The sequence below is a fragment of the Tachypleus tridentatus genome, chromosome 13, assembly GCF_004210375.1.
Source record: "Tachypleus tridentatus isolate NWPU-2018 chromosome 13, ASM421037v1, whole genome shotgun sequence".
NCBI lineage: Eukaryota > Metazoa > Arthropoda > Merostomata > Xiphosura > Limulidae > Tachypleus > Tachypleus tridentatus.
In genome coordinates, this window is record NC_134837.1 from 135,070,109 (window position 1) to 135,082,798 (window position 12,690).

The window sequence follows — 12,690 nt, forward strand, 5'->3', positions numbered from 1 at the left end:
CAGACTTTATAGAGTTTCAGTTCACGGACAGATTACTGATTAGTAGAATATGTTTCAGATTCTCCTCACCGAAAGCGTTGTTGCTGTTATTTTTGGGGGTCTCATTTACATTAGTTAACCCTAAAATTAACAATGGCATCACATCCTATTAGAGTTATAAAAATCGTTTTTCTATTTAATTTAAAGAAAAAATTGATTGCTTGTGTCTGAATTTCTTAGTAACTTTACAATAACATAGGTGTCACACAAAGAAACGCCAAGAAAATTATCGTTAACATTTCAGTTAATTCAACTAACTATTCATATAGAAAATGTGTGATTCCATGAAATGTGTTGGTGAGTTTGTTATTAAATTTGGTAAAATTTAAAGACCCCCTACCTAACTAACACCAGTGAACAGTGCAAAACCAAATCGACTAGCAAATAATGAAAATACACAAAATAATTCCATGAATTTTATATAAGGAAGTCCAGACAAGTGAAAAGAAAATAAGAGTAAATGAGAATTAAAGTCGTTTTTAAGACGATAATTTAAATTTAAAACCTAAATTTTCCACAGTTTTATTAGTGGTAGAACATAAAACGTTTTGTGTGTTTTTCTTTTCCAACCCCTATTAAGTTTTTATAGACTTCTGAAAACTAAACAAAATTGTCGTATTTATAGTACCCTCCATTCAGTTTTATTCTCAACAAAAAATTGAGAAAGTCTTTTCCAAATATTTTAATATTGTATTTCAAGTTTTAAGGACCATTCTCCTCTGTTTATTTCAAAACTTTTCAACGGTTACTCTAATAACAACAAATAACACACACTTCAGAGTGCCACATACCACTGGTAATTTTAAAATACATTACCAAGTGTGTTAGATAAACAAGACCGCTGTCGACGTGAGATTATATTTGATATCGGAAAAACTCTCTAGGGCATTTCTTATGGAAAGATAACAAACACAGATGAGAAAACGAATGACTTTGAACAACTTCACCTTAACAGAAAAAAAAAAGAAAAAAGATGTCACAAACGAACATCTAAGTTCCACTGATGAGGACATCGACTCTTAATACTTGTGTACTAAAACATCTGACTTCTAAAGATGAGGACATCCACTCCTAATACTTGTGTACTAAAACATCTGACTTCTAAAGATGAGGACATCGACTCTTAATACTTCTAGTACAAAAACATCTAACTTCTAATGATGAAAACATCTCCTCTTAATACTTACAGAACACAAGCATCTACATTCTACTGATGAGGACATCTACTCTTAATACTTGAAGAACACAAGCATTTAACTTCTACTATTGAGGACATTTATTCTTAATAGTTGTTGTTCTCAAGCATCTAAGTTCTACTGATAAAGACAACTACTCTTAATAGTTGTAGAACACAAATATCTAACTTCTAATGATAAGAACATTCATTTTTAATAGTTGTCATTCACAGACATCTAAGTATTGTTGACTACATTCATTCTTAATGCTTATAGCACAAAAACATCTAATTTCTACTCATGACAACATTCATACTTAATACTCGTATACAAACAGACATTAATTATCCCTAATTCATTGATCAAACTTTCTGTATTTGTCTGTTTTTGATCATCCCTAGGCCATTAACCAAGCCGTCTGTACTTATCACTACTCCATTAGCCAAACTCTCTGTATTTGTCTATTGTATCATCATCACAAGTCCATTAACCAAACTCTCTGTATTTGTCTATTGTATCATCATCACAAGTCCATTAACCAAACTCTCTGTATTTGTCTATTGTATCATCATCACAAGTCCATTAACCAAACTCTCTGTATTTGTCTATTGTATCATCATCACAAGTCCATTAACCAAACTCTCTGTATTTGTCTATTGTATCATCATCAAGTCCATTCTCTGTATTTGTCTATTGTATCATCATCACAAGTCCATTAACCAAACTCTCTCTATTTGTCTATTGTATCATCATCACAAGTCCATTAACCAAACTCTCTGTATTTGTCTATTGTATCATCATCACAAGTCCATTAACCAAACTCTCTGTATTTGTCTATTACATCATCATCACAAGTCCATTAATCAAACTGTCTGTATTTTTCTACTACATCATCATCATAAGTCCATTAACCAGATCATTTGTATTTGCCTAGTGTATCATTATTTAAAACGTGATCGTGCGACAACCAAAATTCGATATTGTTTCAACATCACTATAGGAGTGACGGAAGATCAATATTGCAGCGTTTCTATCTCTTAGAAACGCCAGGTAGTTAGGGACTTTAAGTGGCAATGTGAGTGTCGCGGATTCGAAACCCCGTCTCAACAAACATGCTCGTTCTTTCATTCATTGAGGTGTTATAATGTTACGATAAATTCATTTGTTTGTAAAAGAGTAACCCAAGAGTTGGCGGTGGGTGGTGATGAGTAGCTTCCTTCCTTCTAGTCTTTCACTACTAATTTAGGAACAGTTATCGCAGATAGCCCTCATGTAACATTGCGTAAAATTTGTAAGAAACAAACTATTAGAAACAGAAATCTCTAGGTGGATTAAGGAGAAACGGACCTCATGACGTTCATATTTGATGAGAAGACACGTGCATCAGGAGTGCAGGAAATAATCCTTCGTTCTCACATCTCGATGCTGTTCATCTTCACTTACTTTTGTTTATTCTCAGAGTATCTCCTTCTGCCCCTGAAACACTTTTTCCTGACTCAACATAGCAAGATATTCACACTCCCCCTCCAACCAAACCATTTTTAATCTCATAAATGTTTGTTGCCCCCTTCAGTAACGCAAAATTAAGTCTGATGGTTTATAACTTTAAGAACCGGGTTTTGATACCCATGATGACACAGCAAATATAACCAGTTGTGTAGCTTTGCGCTTAACGCTAAACAAACACTATAAAACTTGCTACACCCAGTCGCTCAGCGGTGAGAATGGAGGTTTATAATGTAAATAATCGAGTTTCGATACCCGTGGCGGCACAGCACAGATAGCCCATAGTGTATCTTTGCGCTTAACAAGGAACAAACTCGTTGTATATGGCTTGCTAATTCTGCTCTCACTCTGCTTTTACGAAAACCTTTTGAATGTGTGGACTACGCATAATCATATTCGTTTTCTCTCCTTTAAAATGCAACTTTAAAATAGTTTTCCTTTTTTCAAAATACTGTTCTAACACAACCTTGTTCATTGGTCGAATTCTGTTTCCTTTAGAACTAACTGCTATATCGTTAGTTGTTAAGGGATCGTTCACAAATATCGTCACTAAAAATTATCGAACACTGCTTAATAAAGAACCAAAACAAGCTGACAAATTTAATTAAACTTTATTTTATCCTTTATTTATTTCATGTGGTTAACAGAACTTCCCTGCCATTTTTTCCACTTTTAATCAAGTCTTGAGTTTCAACATTTTTAATGATCGATAAACGGAATGATGGTACAGGGGTTAGGTCTAATCTATTAAAAAACAATATTCGATCATTGAAATTGTGGATAGTCCCTTAAACCGTTCACAGAAAGTAAATTCGTACTGTTTGTTTGTTTTTGAATTTCGCACAAAGCTACTCGTGGGCTATCTGTGCTAGCCGTCCATAATTTGGCAGTGTAACACTAGAAGGAAGGCAGCTAGTCATCACCACCCATCTTGGACTATTCCTTTACCAACGAATAGTGGGATTGACCGTCACATATAACAGTATATTTGTTAACTTTTAGATGATTTTTACGTAAGCATTAAAGCTTCAACTGCTTCAGTTATTTTCAACCGACTAAGGTTTAGTCGGTTTATAATGAAGTACTAATTCAGTTCACATCAGACGAGTTAAAAAAAACAAACAACTAGTTAGTTGTAACACACTTGTCGTCATAGTAACATACCTGTCTTCGTTTTAACACGTAAACGGCAGCCATCATCAACTGATGCTGCTAACTACAACATCCCCGCTACCTGAGGGTTGGTTAACGAAATCTGTTGCGCAGAGAAATATGATACAACGAACCAAAACCGTAACTGTACAATATTCATCAAGTTTTAATCTGAAGACAACGTCCTCGGTTTATTTCTTTGGTGGGACAGGAGGAACACGTTGTTATACCCCAAGTTTAAACTACATTTGTTTTTAATCTATTTCCAAGCGGACGTCGAGTCTTACGATTAAGGCTATTTCTCACTGATTAATAAGCAATCCTCGAGATTTCAGACAACCCCGCACAATAGACACGGTATGCAGTCGCTTTGTGGTCGTTAAACAAGTTACGACGTAGTAACTGCCCTTGTAAATCGTAAAAGTCAACCACCATGTCCGTTCTTCTATGCGTTTATCGATGTCTCAGTGAAGTGAAGAGGTTTTCTAGCCTTTCATAATCCAGTAATAACTGCATACCCCTTTATTTTATTGGGACATTATACAGGTAATTTGATTAAACTTTTGTTCTTTTCAAAAGGACGTAAACAGGCCATAAATTTTCCGCATGTCATGCAAAGAACGATGACAAGAGAAATTCGTAGTTAAAGTACATTTACGCAGCTAAGCGTTTTATAGTAAGTGCTGATGTTTTTAAGCACTTAAAACTGTAACGTTTCAGCTTAGACTAGTGTAAAACTATTAACTGTTTCCACTGTAAACTGATCATGATATTAAACTTAATCACCCAACGATATCTTTAGTTTTAAATACTCGTAGCTGGTGTGTTTACAGCGAAGCAGGAGCTCGATTATGCGGTATCTATTGTTTCTAATGATACTTCAGTTTGTTTGAACGGAACAACATCGAACGGAATATCTACACATGCGTGTACAACGAACACAGGTGTTCCTAAATGGGACTATCGACGAAAATGAACATAGAAACCAGATATATTTAAAATTAAAACTATGGAACGTGGTGTTGGTTGCTAAAGGTACATTGCAATGTTATGTGAGGAGACGTTGTATTGGTTGCTGAAGGAACATTGTGCTGTTACATAAATATGACATTGTAACTGATTACTAAGGAAAAGTTGCACTGTTAGGTAAGAGAGCATTGTACTGATTGCTAAAGGAGTGTTGCACTGTTATCTGGGGAGACAATTGTGCCGGTTGCTAAGTTCACCTGCATAAGAGTAACTGTTTATGAAAGGTTGCGTCATATCTCGAAACTTTCAATGTTTCAAGCAACACATTTTTTCTTTCAAATAAACTAAACTTAATTACTAAAACTACGTAGTCCCCCCGAAACGCTTCTTGCCAGCAGTATTCGCAATTAACAAAAGTAAATTACATTGTCTAATTATCTAATACCATTATTAATTATCGTAGTTTAAGATGTAACTTGGTAAGCAAGCAGAAAAGAGATGCTTGGAACATTCTCATCAGTATTATCCACAGCACTGCTTGACTCACGAGGATATTCTATCTTGTAATAATTACTTTGGTTAGCTTGCTGGGTAGTGTAAATAATATATTATCATTTTGGGGATTGTAAATGGCTTTGTATATGTTCGTGCTATAAACGCTAAATATAGAACACATCCTCAGGAACAAAGAAGTAAAACCAGAAGCATGATACATGAAATATGAGGAATAACAAACCGACATAATGTTCTTTAATGTCCTAATATATTACATCGTAATTTAGTTATCTAAGCCTCGTTTAGTGGCTCGCTTTACTGCCTCCAAACTAATGTATTCTCTCTCATATGCACGGCATAAAAAGGCTTACCTTACACACACATACTGCCATAGTACCTTTAATATGAGTCATGCGTCAGTGAAATGGCTTTCAAACATTAGTACTGGAGAGTCAGTTTTACTATCATGCCAGTTTTCAGTACTAGCTATTTTCCAGATTTCGTGTACTACCTTGTTGCTTCAATTTACTATTGATTTCAGAAAATAGGTTAAGTACAGACAGGTTTAACTTTATTCATTCCTTTCAGAATAAATTACTGTTATACTTTGGTTCATAGCTTCGCGGTAAGTTTCTTCTCTAACCTGTGTTGTAGTTCCTACACTGTATTTAACACTGTCACAGTGCATGTTTTATGACCACTGTTTTGTTATAATAGTCCATTCTATTCTAGTTAATATCAACACAGTGCGTGTTTTACAAACACTGTTGTCTTGTAGTCCATTATAGTTAACATCAACACAGTGCGTGTTTTACAAACACTGTTGTCTTGTAGTCCATTATAGTTAACAACATAATGGTGCATGTTTAACAACCATTACTGTGTTGTAGTACATAATAATTAACAACATCATGGTACGTTTCGTGTGGTCATACATTCTTTCAGTGGTGAGACTGGTCGGTAGAAAATAATATGAAACAGAAGTACACCCCACTCCTTTTAATAAAAACCTTTGTATTTTGTGTCCATTCCATACCACTCCCAGCCTATTCATATGACAGTTAACTAAAACATATTCCATACTTATAGCGTGTTTCTCCAAATAATTTTATTTTCAAACATTAATTGTATAACACTAACCGATTTGACAATTTGCTTCCAAAGTATGTATTTAATTAATAAATTATTTCAGACTAGTACTTTTCCATAATCCGGTGTTTAAGTTACGACGTATTTTGTGGAAAAAAAGTTTTGAAAATCTATTACTAATTTCTAGTACTCTGATTTTACATAGTTTTATTAACCAGCTTTAACCTGATTTTTGTTCCACTTATAATGTGGTTTTATACAGTCTTTATCCAACCAGCCTTGCTTTCTTTGCCGCCCGCTCACCTTCGTTTGCCTTCTGTATAACCATCAAAACATAAGCGGTCATTGCTACCTTTTCCTCTGATATTTTTATCTCAACATACCTGGTCTCCATTATCTGGTTGGAGAACTCTTTGTTAGCGCCCTTTTCTCTAACAGTTTTTTTCCATTTGTTTAGCAATGTGTTTAACCCTCCAGTGGTTGTTTCTAAATCTAACGTCAAATAGATATTGCCAGTTATAATCGACAAGAGAATTTTCCTTCATTCTGTCTCCAGAAGACGATCTTGGATTTAGCAGGATGTGCAAGTGTTAATATCCACAGATCTCTAGCTGCAGAACGAGGTAATGTTATTACTTGTCTAAAGAATTCCAAATATGTGAAAGTTGTGCCGAGCGGTAACTCATCACGGAATAAATCGGTTTTACATTAAACATGTTAAAGTCAAAATGCCAGCCAAGTGCGTCAGGCAGATCCCCCGAGACTTTGAATATACTTATAACAATGATTCTATTTCATGTACGCACCGGAATTTGATTTTGATACCGTTAAGTAGCTAAAATATATAACAAAACTACTTTCTACTCAACGCCAATTACTTAAGTAAACACTTTAAAATTATGGGTTAAGGACGTTAAATCTCCATAGATTCATATGCAACAGGCTGTTAGGTTTAAAACTATATCTAAATAAAATACTGAGATTTGTATGAAATGTTTCAGCTTAAACGAATAATACTTTTGTAGCAATGCCAATGTTGTTCCTCTCTCTGTATGTTTGTTTGCTTGTTTTGAACTTCACGCAACGCTATTCGAGATCTATCTGCGCTAGACGTCCCTAATTTAGCAGTGTAAAACTAGTCATAACCACCCACCGCCAACTCTTGGGCTACTCTTTTACCAACGAATAGTGTGATTGACCGTCACATTATAACGCCCACACGGCTGAAAGGGTAAGCATGTTTGGTGCGACGGGGATTCAAACTCGCGACCGTCAGATTACGAGTCGAACGCCTTAACCCACCTGACCATGCCGGCCTCCTCTCTTGGTATCAAAATATTATATTCTCAGCTAAATCAATAGAATTTGAAGACTATATACGTTGAGTGAACAAACAAACAATTAATTAAACCCAATTCTTAATACTGGACCTAGTCCACAAGCTTAGCGAATTTCCCGTGTAAAAGTTAGACGTACGTTTTATCTTCGATTTTTTTTCAGGACCATTCATATCTTTACATATCAAAATTATAGATGCTACAAGCAGTAACTACGTGAAGCATTGACATACATCAATACAACCAACATTTTCAATGATTTCATTTTAAAATTTTGACCATAGAAAAAGCAAAACTGTATTAATCTGGTGTTTAAATATTTGTAGAGCTGACCACACCTAAGTTGATCCAAATTCCTTTGTTTTATAATGCCATTAACTACAAGTGATACTAACAGTTTTGAAAATTCTAAATCCTCTAACTAAACACATCTTTAAGACCTGTGTAGAAATATTTTGTGTCTGAATGGGCTCTACAACCCCACCCCTAAAAGGTCAGGTTTAGCTGACACCACAACATCTAAGAACGCCAAATTGCGTTAAAATGTAGTTCTGATACGTTTCTTTTGATCGCGGTTGTCACAAGACTTGGATATTTAGAAGTGTTTGTAACACTTTATTTAGACTGTGTCTAGGTAAACTAGACATTCCTGTGTCTAGGTAAACTACTTGTACTCAATGTTGATAAAACTTTGTCGAAACACCGTATATTTTGTGATATTAATCTTGACTACAGCCATTTTGAAAAATAAAATTACTGAAATTAAAAGAGCCAGCACGTGCTGCTACTTTTACTATGACAATATCACAAATCTCGGTTTATTTATATAAGTTCACAACATAGGTTAACCATAAATTATGGACACGAGAAAATTAGAAGAAAAAAAAATCTAAAAATACTCTCACATCAAAATACCCTAACCAAACTTTTCACTAGAGAACGAGGACCCAAATAAGGGGACATGTGAACGTCCAAACAACGTAGCCGCACTAATGACGTCACACAGCAAACAGCCCACGGCCGGCCACCCTCCTCAATCATCATACAGAGGACAACATTTACCAGAAGTAGAGATGCTTATTTACTCAAACTTGAGGACTGTCAGGCCATAGTTTCACTCCCACCAGAAAATGACTGATATTTGTACAATTTGAGTAAGTGAAATAAATAATTACAAAAATGACGAAACGTTAGAGAAAAAAAAACATATTTATTTACAAAATAGAATAAACTGAGTTCAGACACAGAAGATTATATTTGTTCTTTTAACTTTCGTGCAAACTGACAGAGTTCAGGGACAGCGGATTGTCAGTACAACACACAACCAATTTTTAGACTACTCTTTTCTGACTATTAAAATGTCACCCTCATAACGCAACCACGGTCACAAAATCAGATGTACAGTTTTTTTCTTGATGATGAACTGATGCAAAACATCGATGGGTTAACAGAACTTAAGGATAAAAATTTATTTGTTTGTTTTGAAATTTCGCGTAAAGCTACCGGAGGGCTATCTGCGCTAGCCATCCCTAATTTGGTAGTGTAAGGCCAGAGGGAAGGCAGCTAGTCATCACCACCCACCGCTAACTCTTGGGCTAATCTTTTACCAACTAATAATGAGATCGAACGCCACATTCTAACGACTCCACGGTTGAAAGGGCGCGAATGTTTGGTGCGACGGAAATTTGAACCTACGACCCTCAGATTACGAGTCGAGCGCCCTACTCACCTGGCCATGCCGGGCCGAAAGAAAAAGAAGGAAGTAGCATATAAAATTCGTTAACACAGGGACTGAAAATTTTTTTTTTTAATATTTCAAATCTGAAGTCATATTACTACAAGGAAGCGTGCCTGTCCAATAAGCTACAAATTCACAAATTAAAAAAATAAATAACTTTAGTTCAAATAACATAAAGTAAACCGCTAACTAGAAAATCTTTGTAGAGTTATAAAGTTCAAATGGAAAGGTGTAAAATTCACAAATAAAATAAATTGTAATATTTTAAAATTTGCAATAACGTTAGCATAAAGTAAACAAACGAAATAAGTTATTTTTCTGTTTTAAAATTTAGCACAAAACTATACAATGGTTATACCTGTGTGAGTATTTTGAATTCATAGAGAAGAGGAAAGTTGCCTAATCAACAGCACCTATCACCAGTAGCTTTTGTTTGACCGAATAATGGGATTTCACTGTCATTCTTATAATCCACAATCGGTCTCAAAGTTTCGTGAACTACAATTCCTCGTTGCCTGACATGAGCTACAAATTATAAAAACCTCAAAAGTACCAAATAGTCTTGGCTAGATGGTTAAGACACTCGACTCGTAATCTCGACTCACAAAATAAGATATCTAATGAAAACTTTATCCCTTATTTGAAGCTTGGCCACTTTTAAAAGGCCTCTGTTAACCAAAAACCTAACTGTGTATAAAAACGTGTACATGAGAAAATGAACTCATTTTCAAACTACTCTTTTTAAGGACGCCATGTGTTAATTTGATACGCCAATTATAAAGGATATTGAAAAATTAGTATATTTCAATAGGGTTGTTTTTATGAAAAATGGGGACAGTCACTAATTGATATACACATAGAAATAATTGTTTAAGCTCTTTTACTAATATGTTTTGTTTAATATTATGTAACGACATCAAATCTCATCAGGCAACAAAAGACAAACATCCTCGTGTAGTATTTTTTAAGTTTCTCATGAGAATCAATTACAACCACACCCATAAAGGTCATAATGAGGCCACCAACAGTCCCTATCTTACTGTCAAACTGTTAAAAGACACAGGCGTGTCTCACAACCTCGTATTAATAGAGGGTGCTTCATTTTATTTTTCTCTTTTTCTTCTTCATTTGAAGAATTTAAGAAGGCATCTCCTGAGGTGCGGCTGTAGTTGTTGAAAGTGTTTGTTTGGCCTGGCTGAAGTGGCAACAGTCCCATCAACACAAACACACATTCTTGATTTGACGGGCAGCTCTCGAGCTCGTGACCATTGTTATCCTCGTGAGCACGTTCTCCTTGCTGATAGCTACAGCCTAAGCCTATTTCTCACCTTATCACTCTTCTAAAAGGTCATTGTAGTCTCCACGACCGCTTGAACCTCCTTACTCAGAGTGTTGGAAGGCTAAGTTTAGTAGTGCAGATTTCAAGCGGCTTTATTATTCACAAACTGACATCCTGGAAATAGACGGGACCACCCGCGGCCAGTGTTGGAAGTTTCTGATTAGAACTTGAGGTTACAGACCTCATGCTATATCTGTTTTATAGTCTGAGTCGTGCCATTAAAACACCTGTTCTGACACGAGGATCAAAACCTTTTGCTTACAACCCACAGGACTCCCAACTTGAAATTAATTCCGCCATTTTCCCCATGGCAGGTATGGCTACGAAGTAACAAGTGTAAACAACCCAAGATTACATTAGCAAGTACCAGAAATACAGATGTGAAAAATGTCCTAAAAAATGATTCTTTCATAGTCTCAACATCACGACCCAAGACCCTTTCTTATTCAAGGTGTTGAAAAGAATATTTACCTTCTTTAAATGTCTTCCTTAGTCCACATTTACGGCCATCGTATTTGAATAAAATTCTAACAAAAGCCCTGAAAACGGTCTCCTTTCTTTACTCTCTGTGTTGACCTAACAACCCACTTTTTACCCAAGGCGTTGAGAAGAACAGTCAACATTTTTATAAACGTGTCGTTTTCATTCACAATTACAAATCATTTGAATATCCACTTCTAAAGGCAAAAATTTATTTCCATATACTTTACTTTCTAAGATACTTAAACCTAGCTGAAGACCTGATTTCTTTCAAACACGATGCAGTAAGTCTATTTTCATTCTTTGTTTGTCAAAATTCTTTGCGAATACTCTATTTTATAACTGTTTGTGGTAGCTCTGCTAGGATAGCGTGTTTCGTTAAAACTGAGATATAACTGAGAAATAACATTTAAGATTTTCATTAATATGAATGGAAAAAAATGAACATTTTTACCTGTATTTTTTGCTTTTATTTTCTTCCACCTGGTTTTGGTCCTGATTTTTCCTGGATTGTTTTTCTCCTATAAAAAAAACGTTCCTATTTTTAGTTATATGTAATAATAATCACACACGCACATGATATTAAGAAGAAGATAAAAATTAGGTACACAAATATAAGGAAACGTAACTCGGGCATTTTCTAAAACTTACCACTTATTTCCAAAGCGCTTGTGTTATTGGACTGTTGTTCTTTCATAACACGTCCATATCCACGGACAGATTAGATAGTTTGGAGGCAAACAATGCAGAATATTATGTCCTTAAACATTACAATTTAACTATTTAGTCTTAATATCGCAACATTAAGAGGCTGTAGCCACATTTTTCTTATTACTCTTAATGAATCTATAGGTAGTGGCCAATGTTCAATAAGACCCAATACTCAGTACAAACAACGTCGACTTAATTAGTCAAGTCATGACAAATGGTCTAAATTTCTTAGGGAAGTCAAGTCACTCAAGTCATGGCCATAGTTCATATTGGCTTGTCACGACGGCTAAAGCACAAATTTGACAAATTGATGGCTTCATTTTGACTTAACGTTCGAAAACTTACTTCCGGTGTGAGTGGAACTTCGCTGAAAAAAACAAAAAAAACGGTTGGCCAGAACCTTACGAAATTAACAGATCATTACACCTTTACCTTAAGGTAAGAGTGTTTCACGTACAGTAAATATAAGTGTTAGTTGATATTTCCACCCGCTAAATGTAGAAAATAGTACAAAAGTATCAATAGATATTGTAATAAAACATCATTAGAAATATTAGAAAACACAGTATAAACTCTGAATAGAAGTTGTGTTATCCTGCATTAAACTAAAAGAAAACTGAGTGAGCCACAAAATTGATTGAGATATATTGGAAGTATTTA

General features: G+C 35.1%; 1 protein-coding gene across 8 annotated transcripts in view; it reads right to left on the minus strand.

Annotated features, from left to right (window-relative positions):
* The window catches only part of LOC143237109 (frizzled-5-like), an 81,909-nt gene that overhangs the window by 39,292 nt on the left and 29,927 nt on the right, over nt 1-12,690 (minus strand). For 6 of the 8 annotated variants that reach the window (XM_076475990.1, XM_076475986.1, XM_076475992.1 and 3 more), the window contains exon 2: nt 11,774-11,840. The gene's annotated coding sequence lies outside the window, so the exon portion shown is untranslated. Of the gene's footprint in view, nt 1-11,773; nt 11,841-11,970; nt 12,107-12,690 lie in introns of those variants that run through there. The other 2 variants (XM_076475991.1, XM_076475987.1) reach the window with 1 other exon arrangement.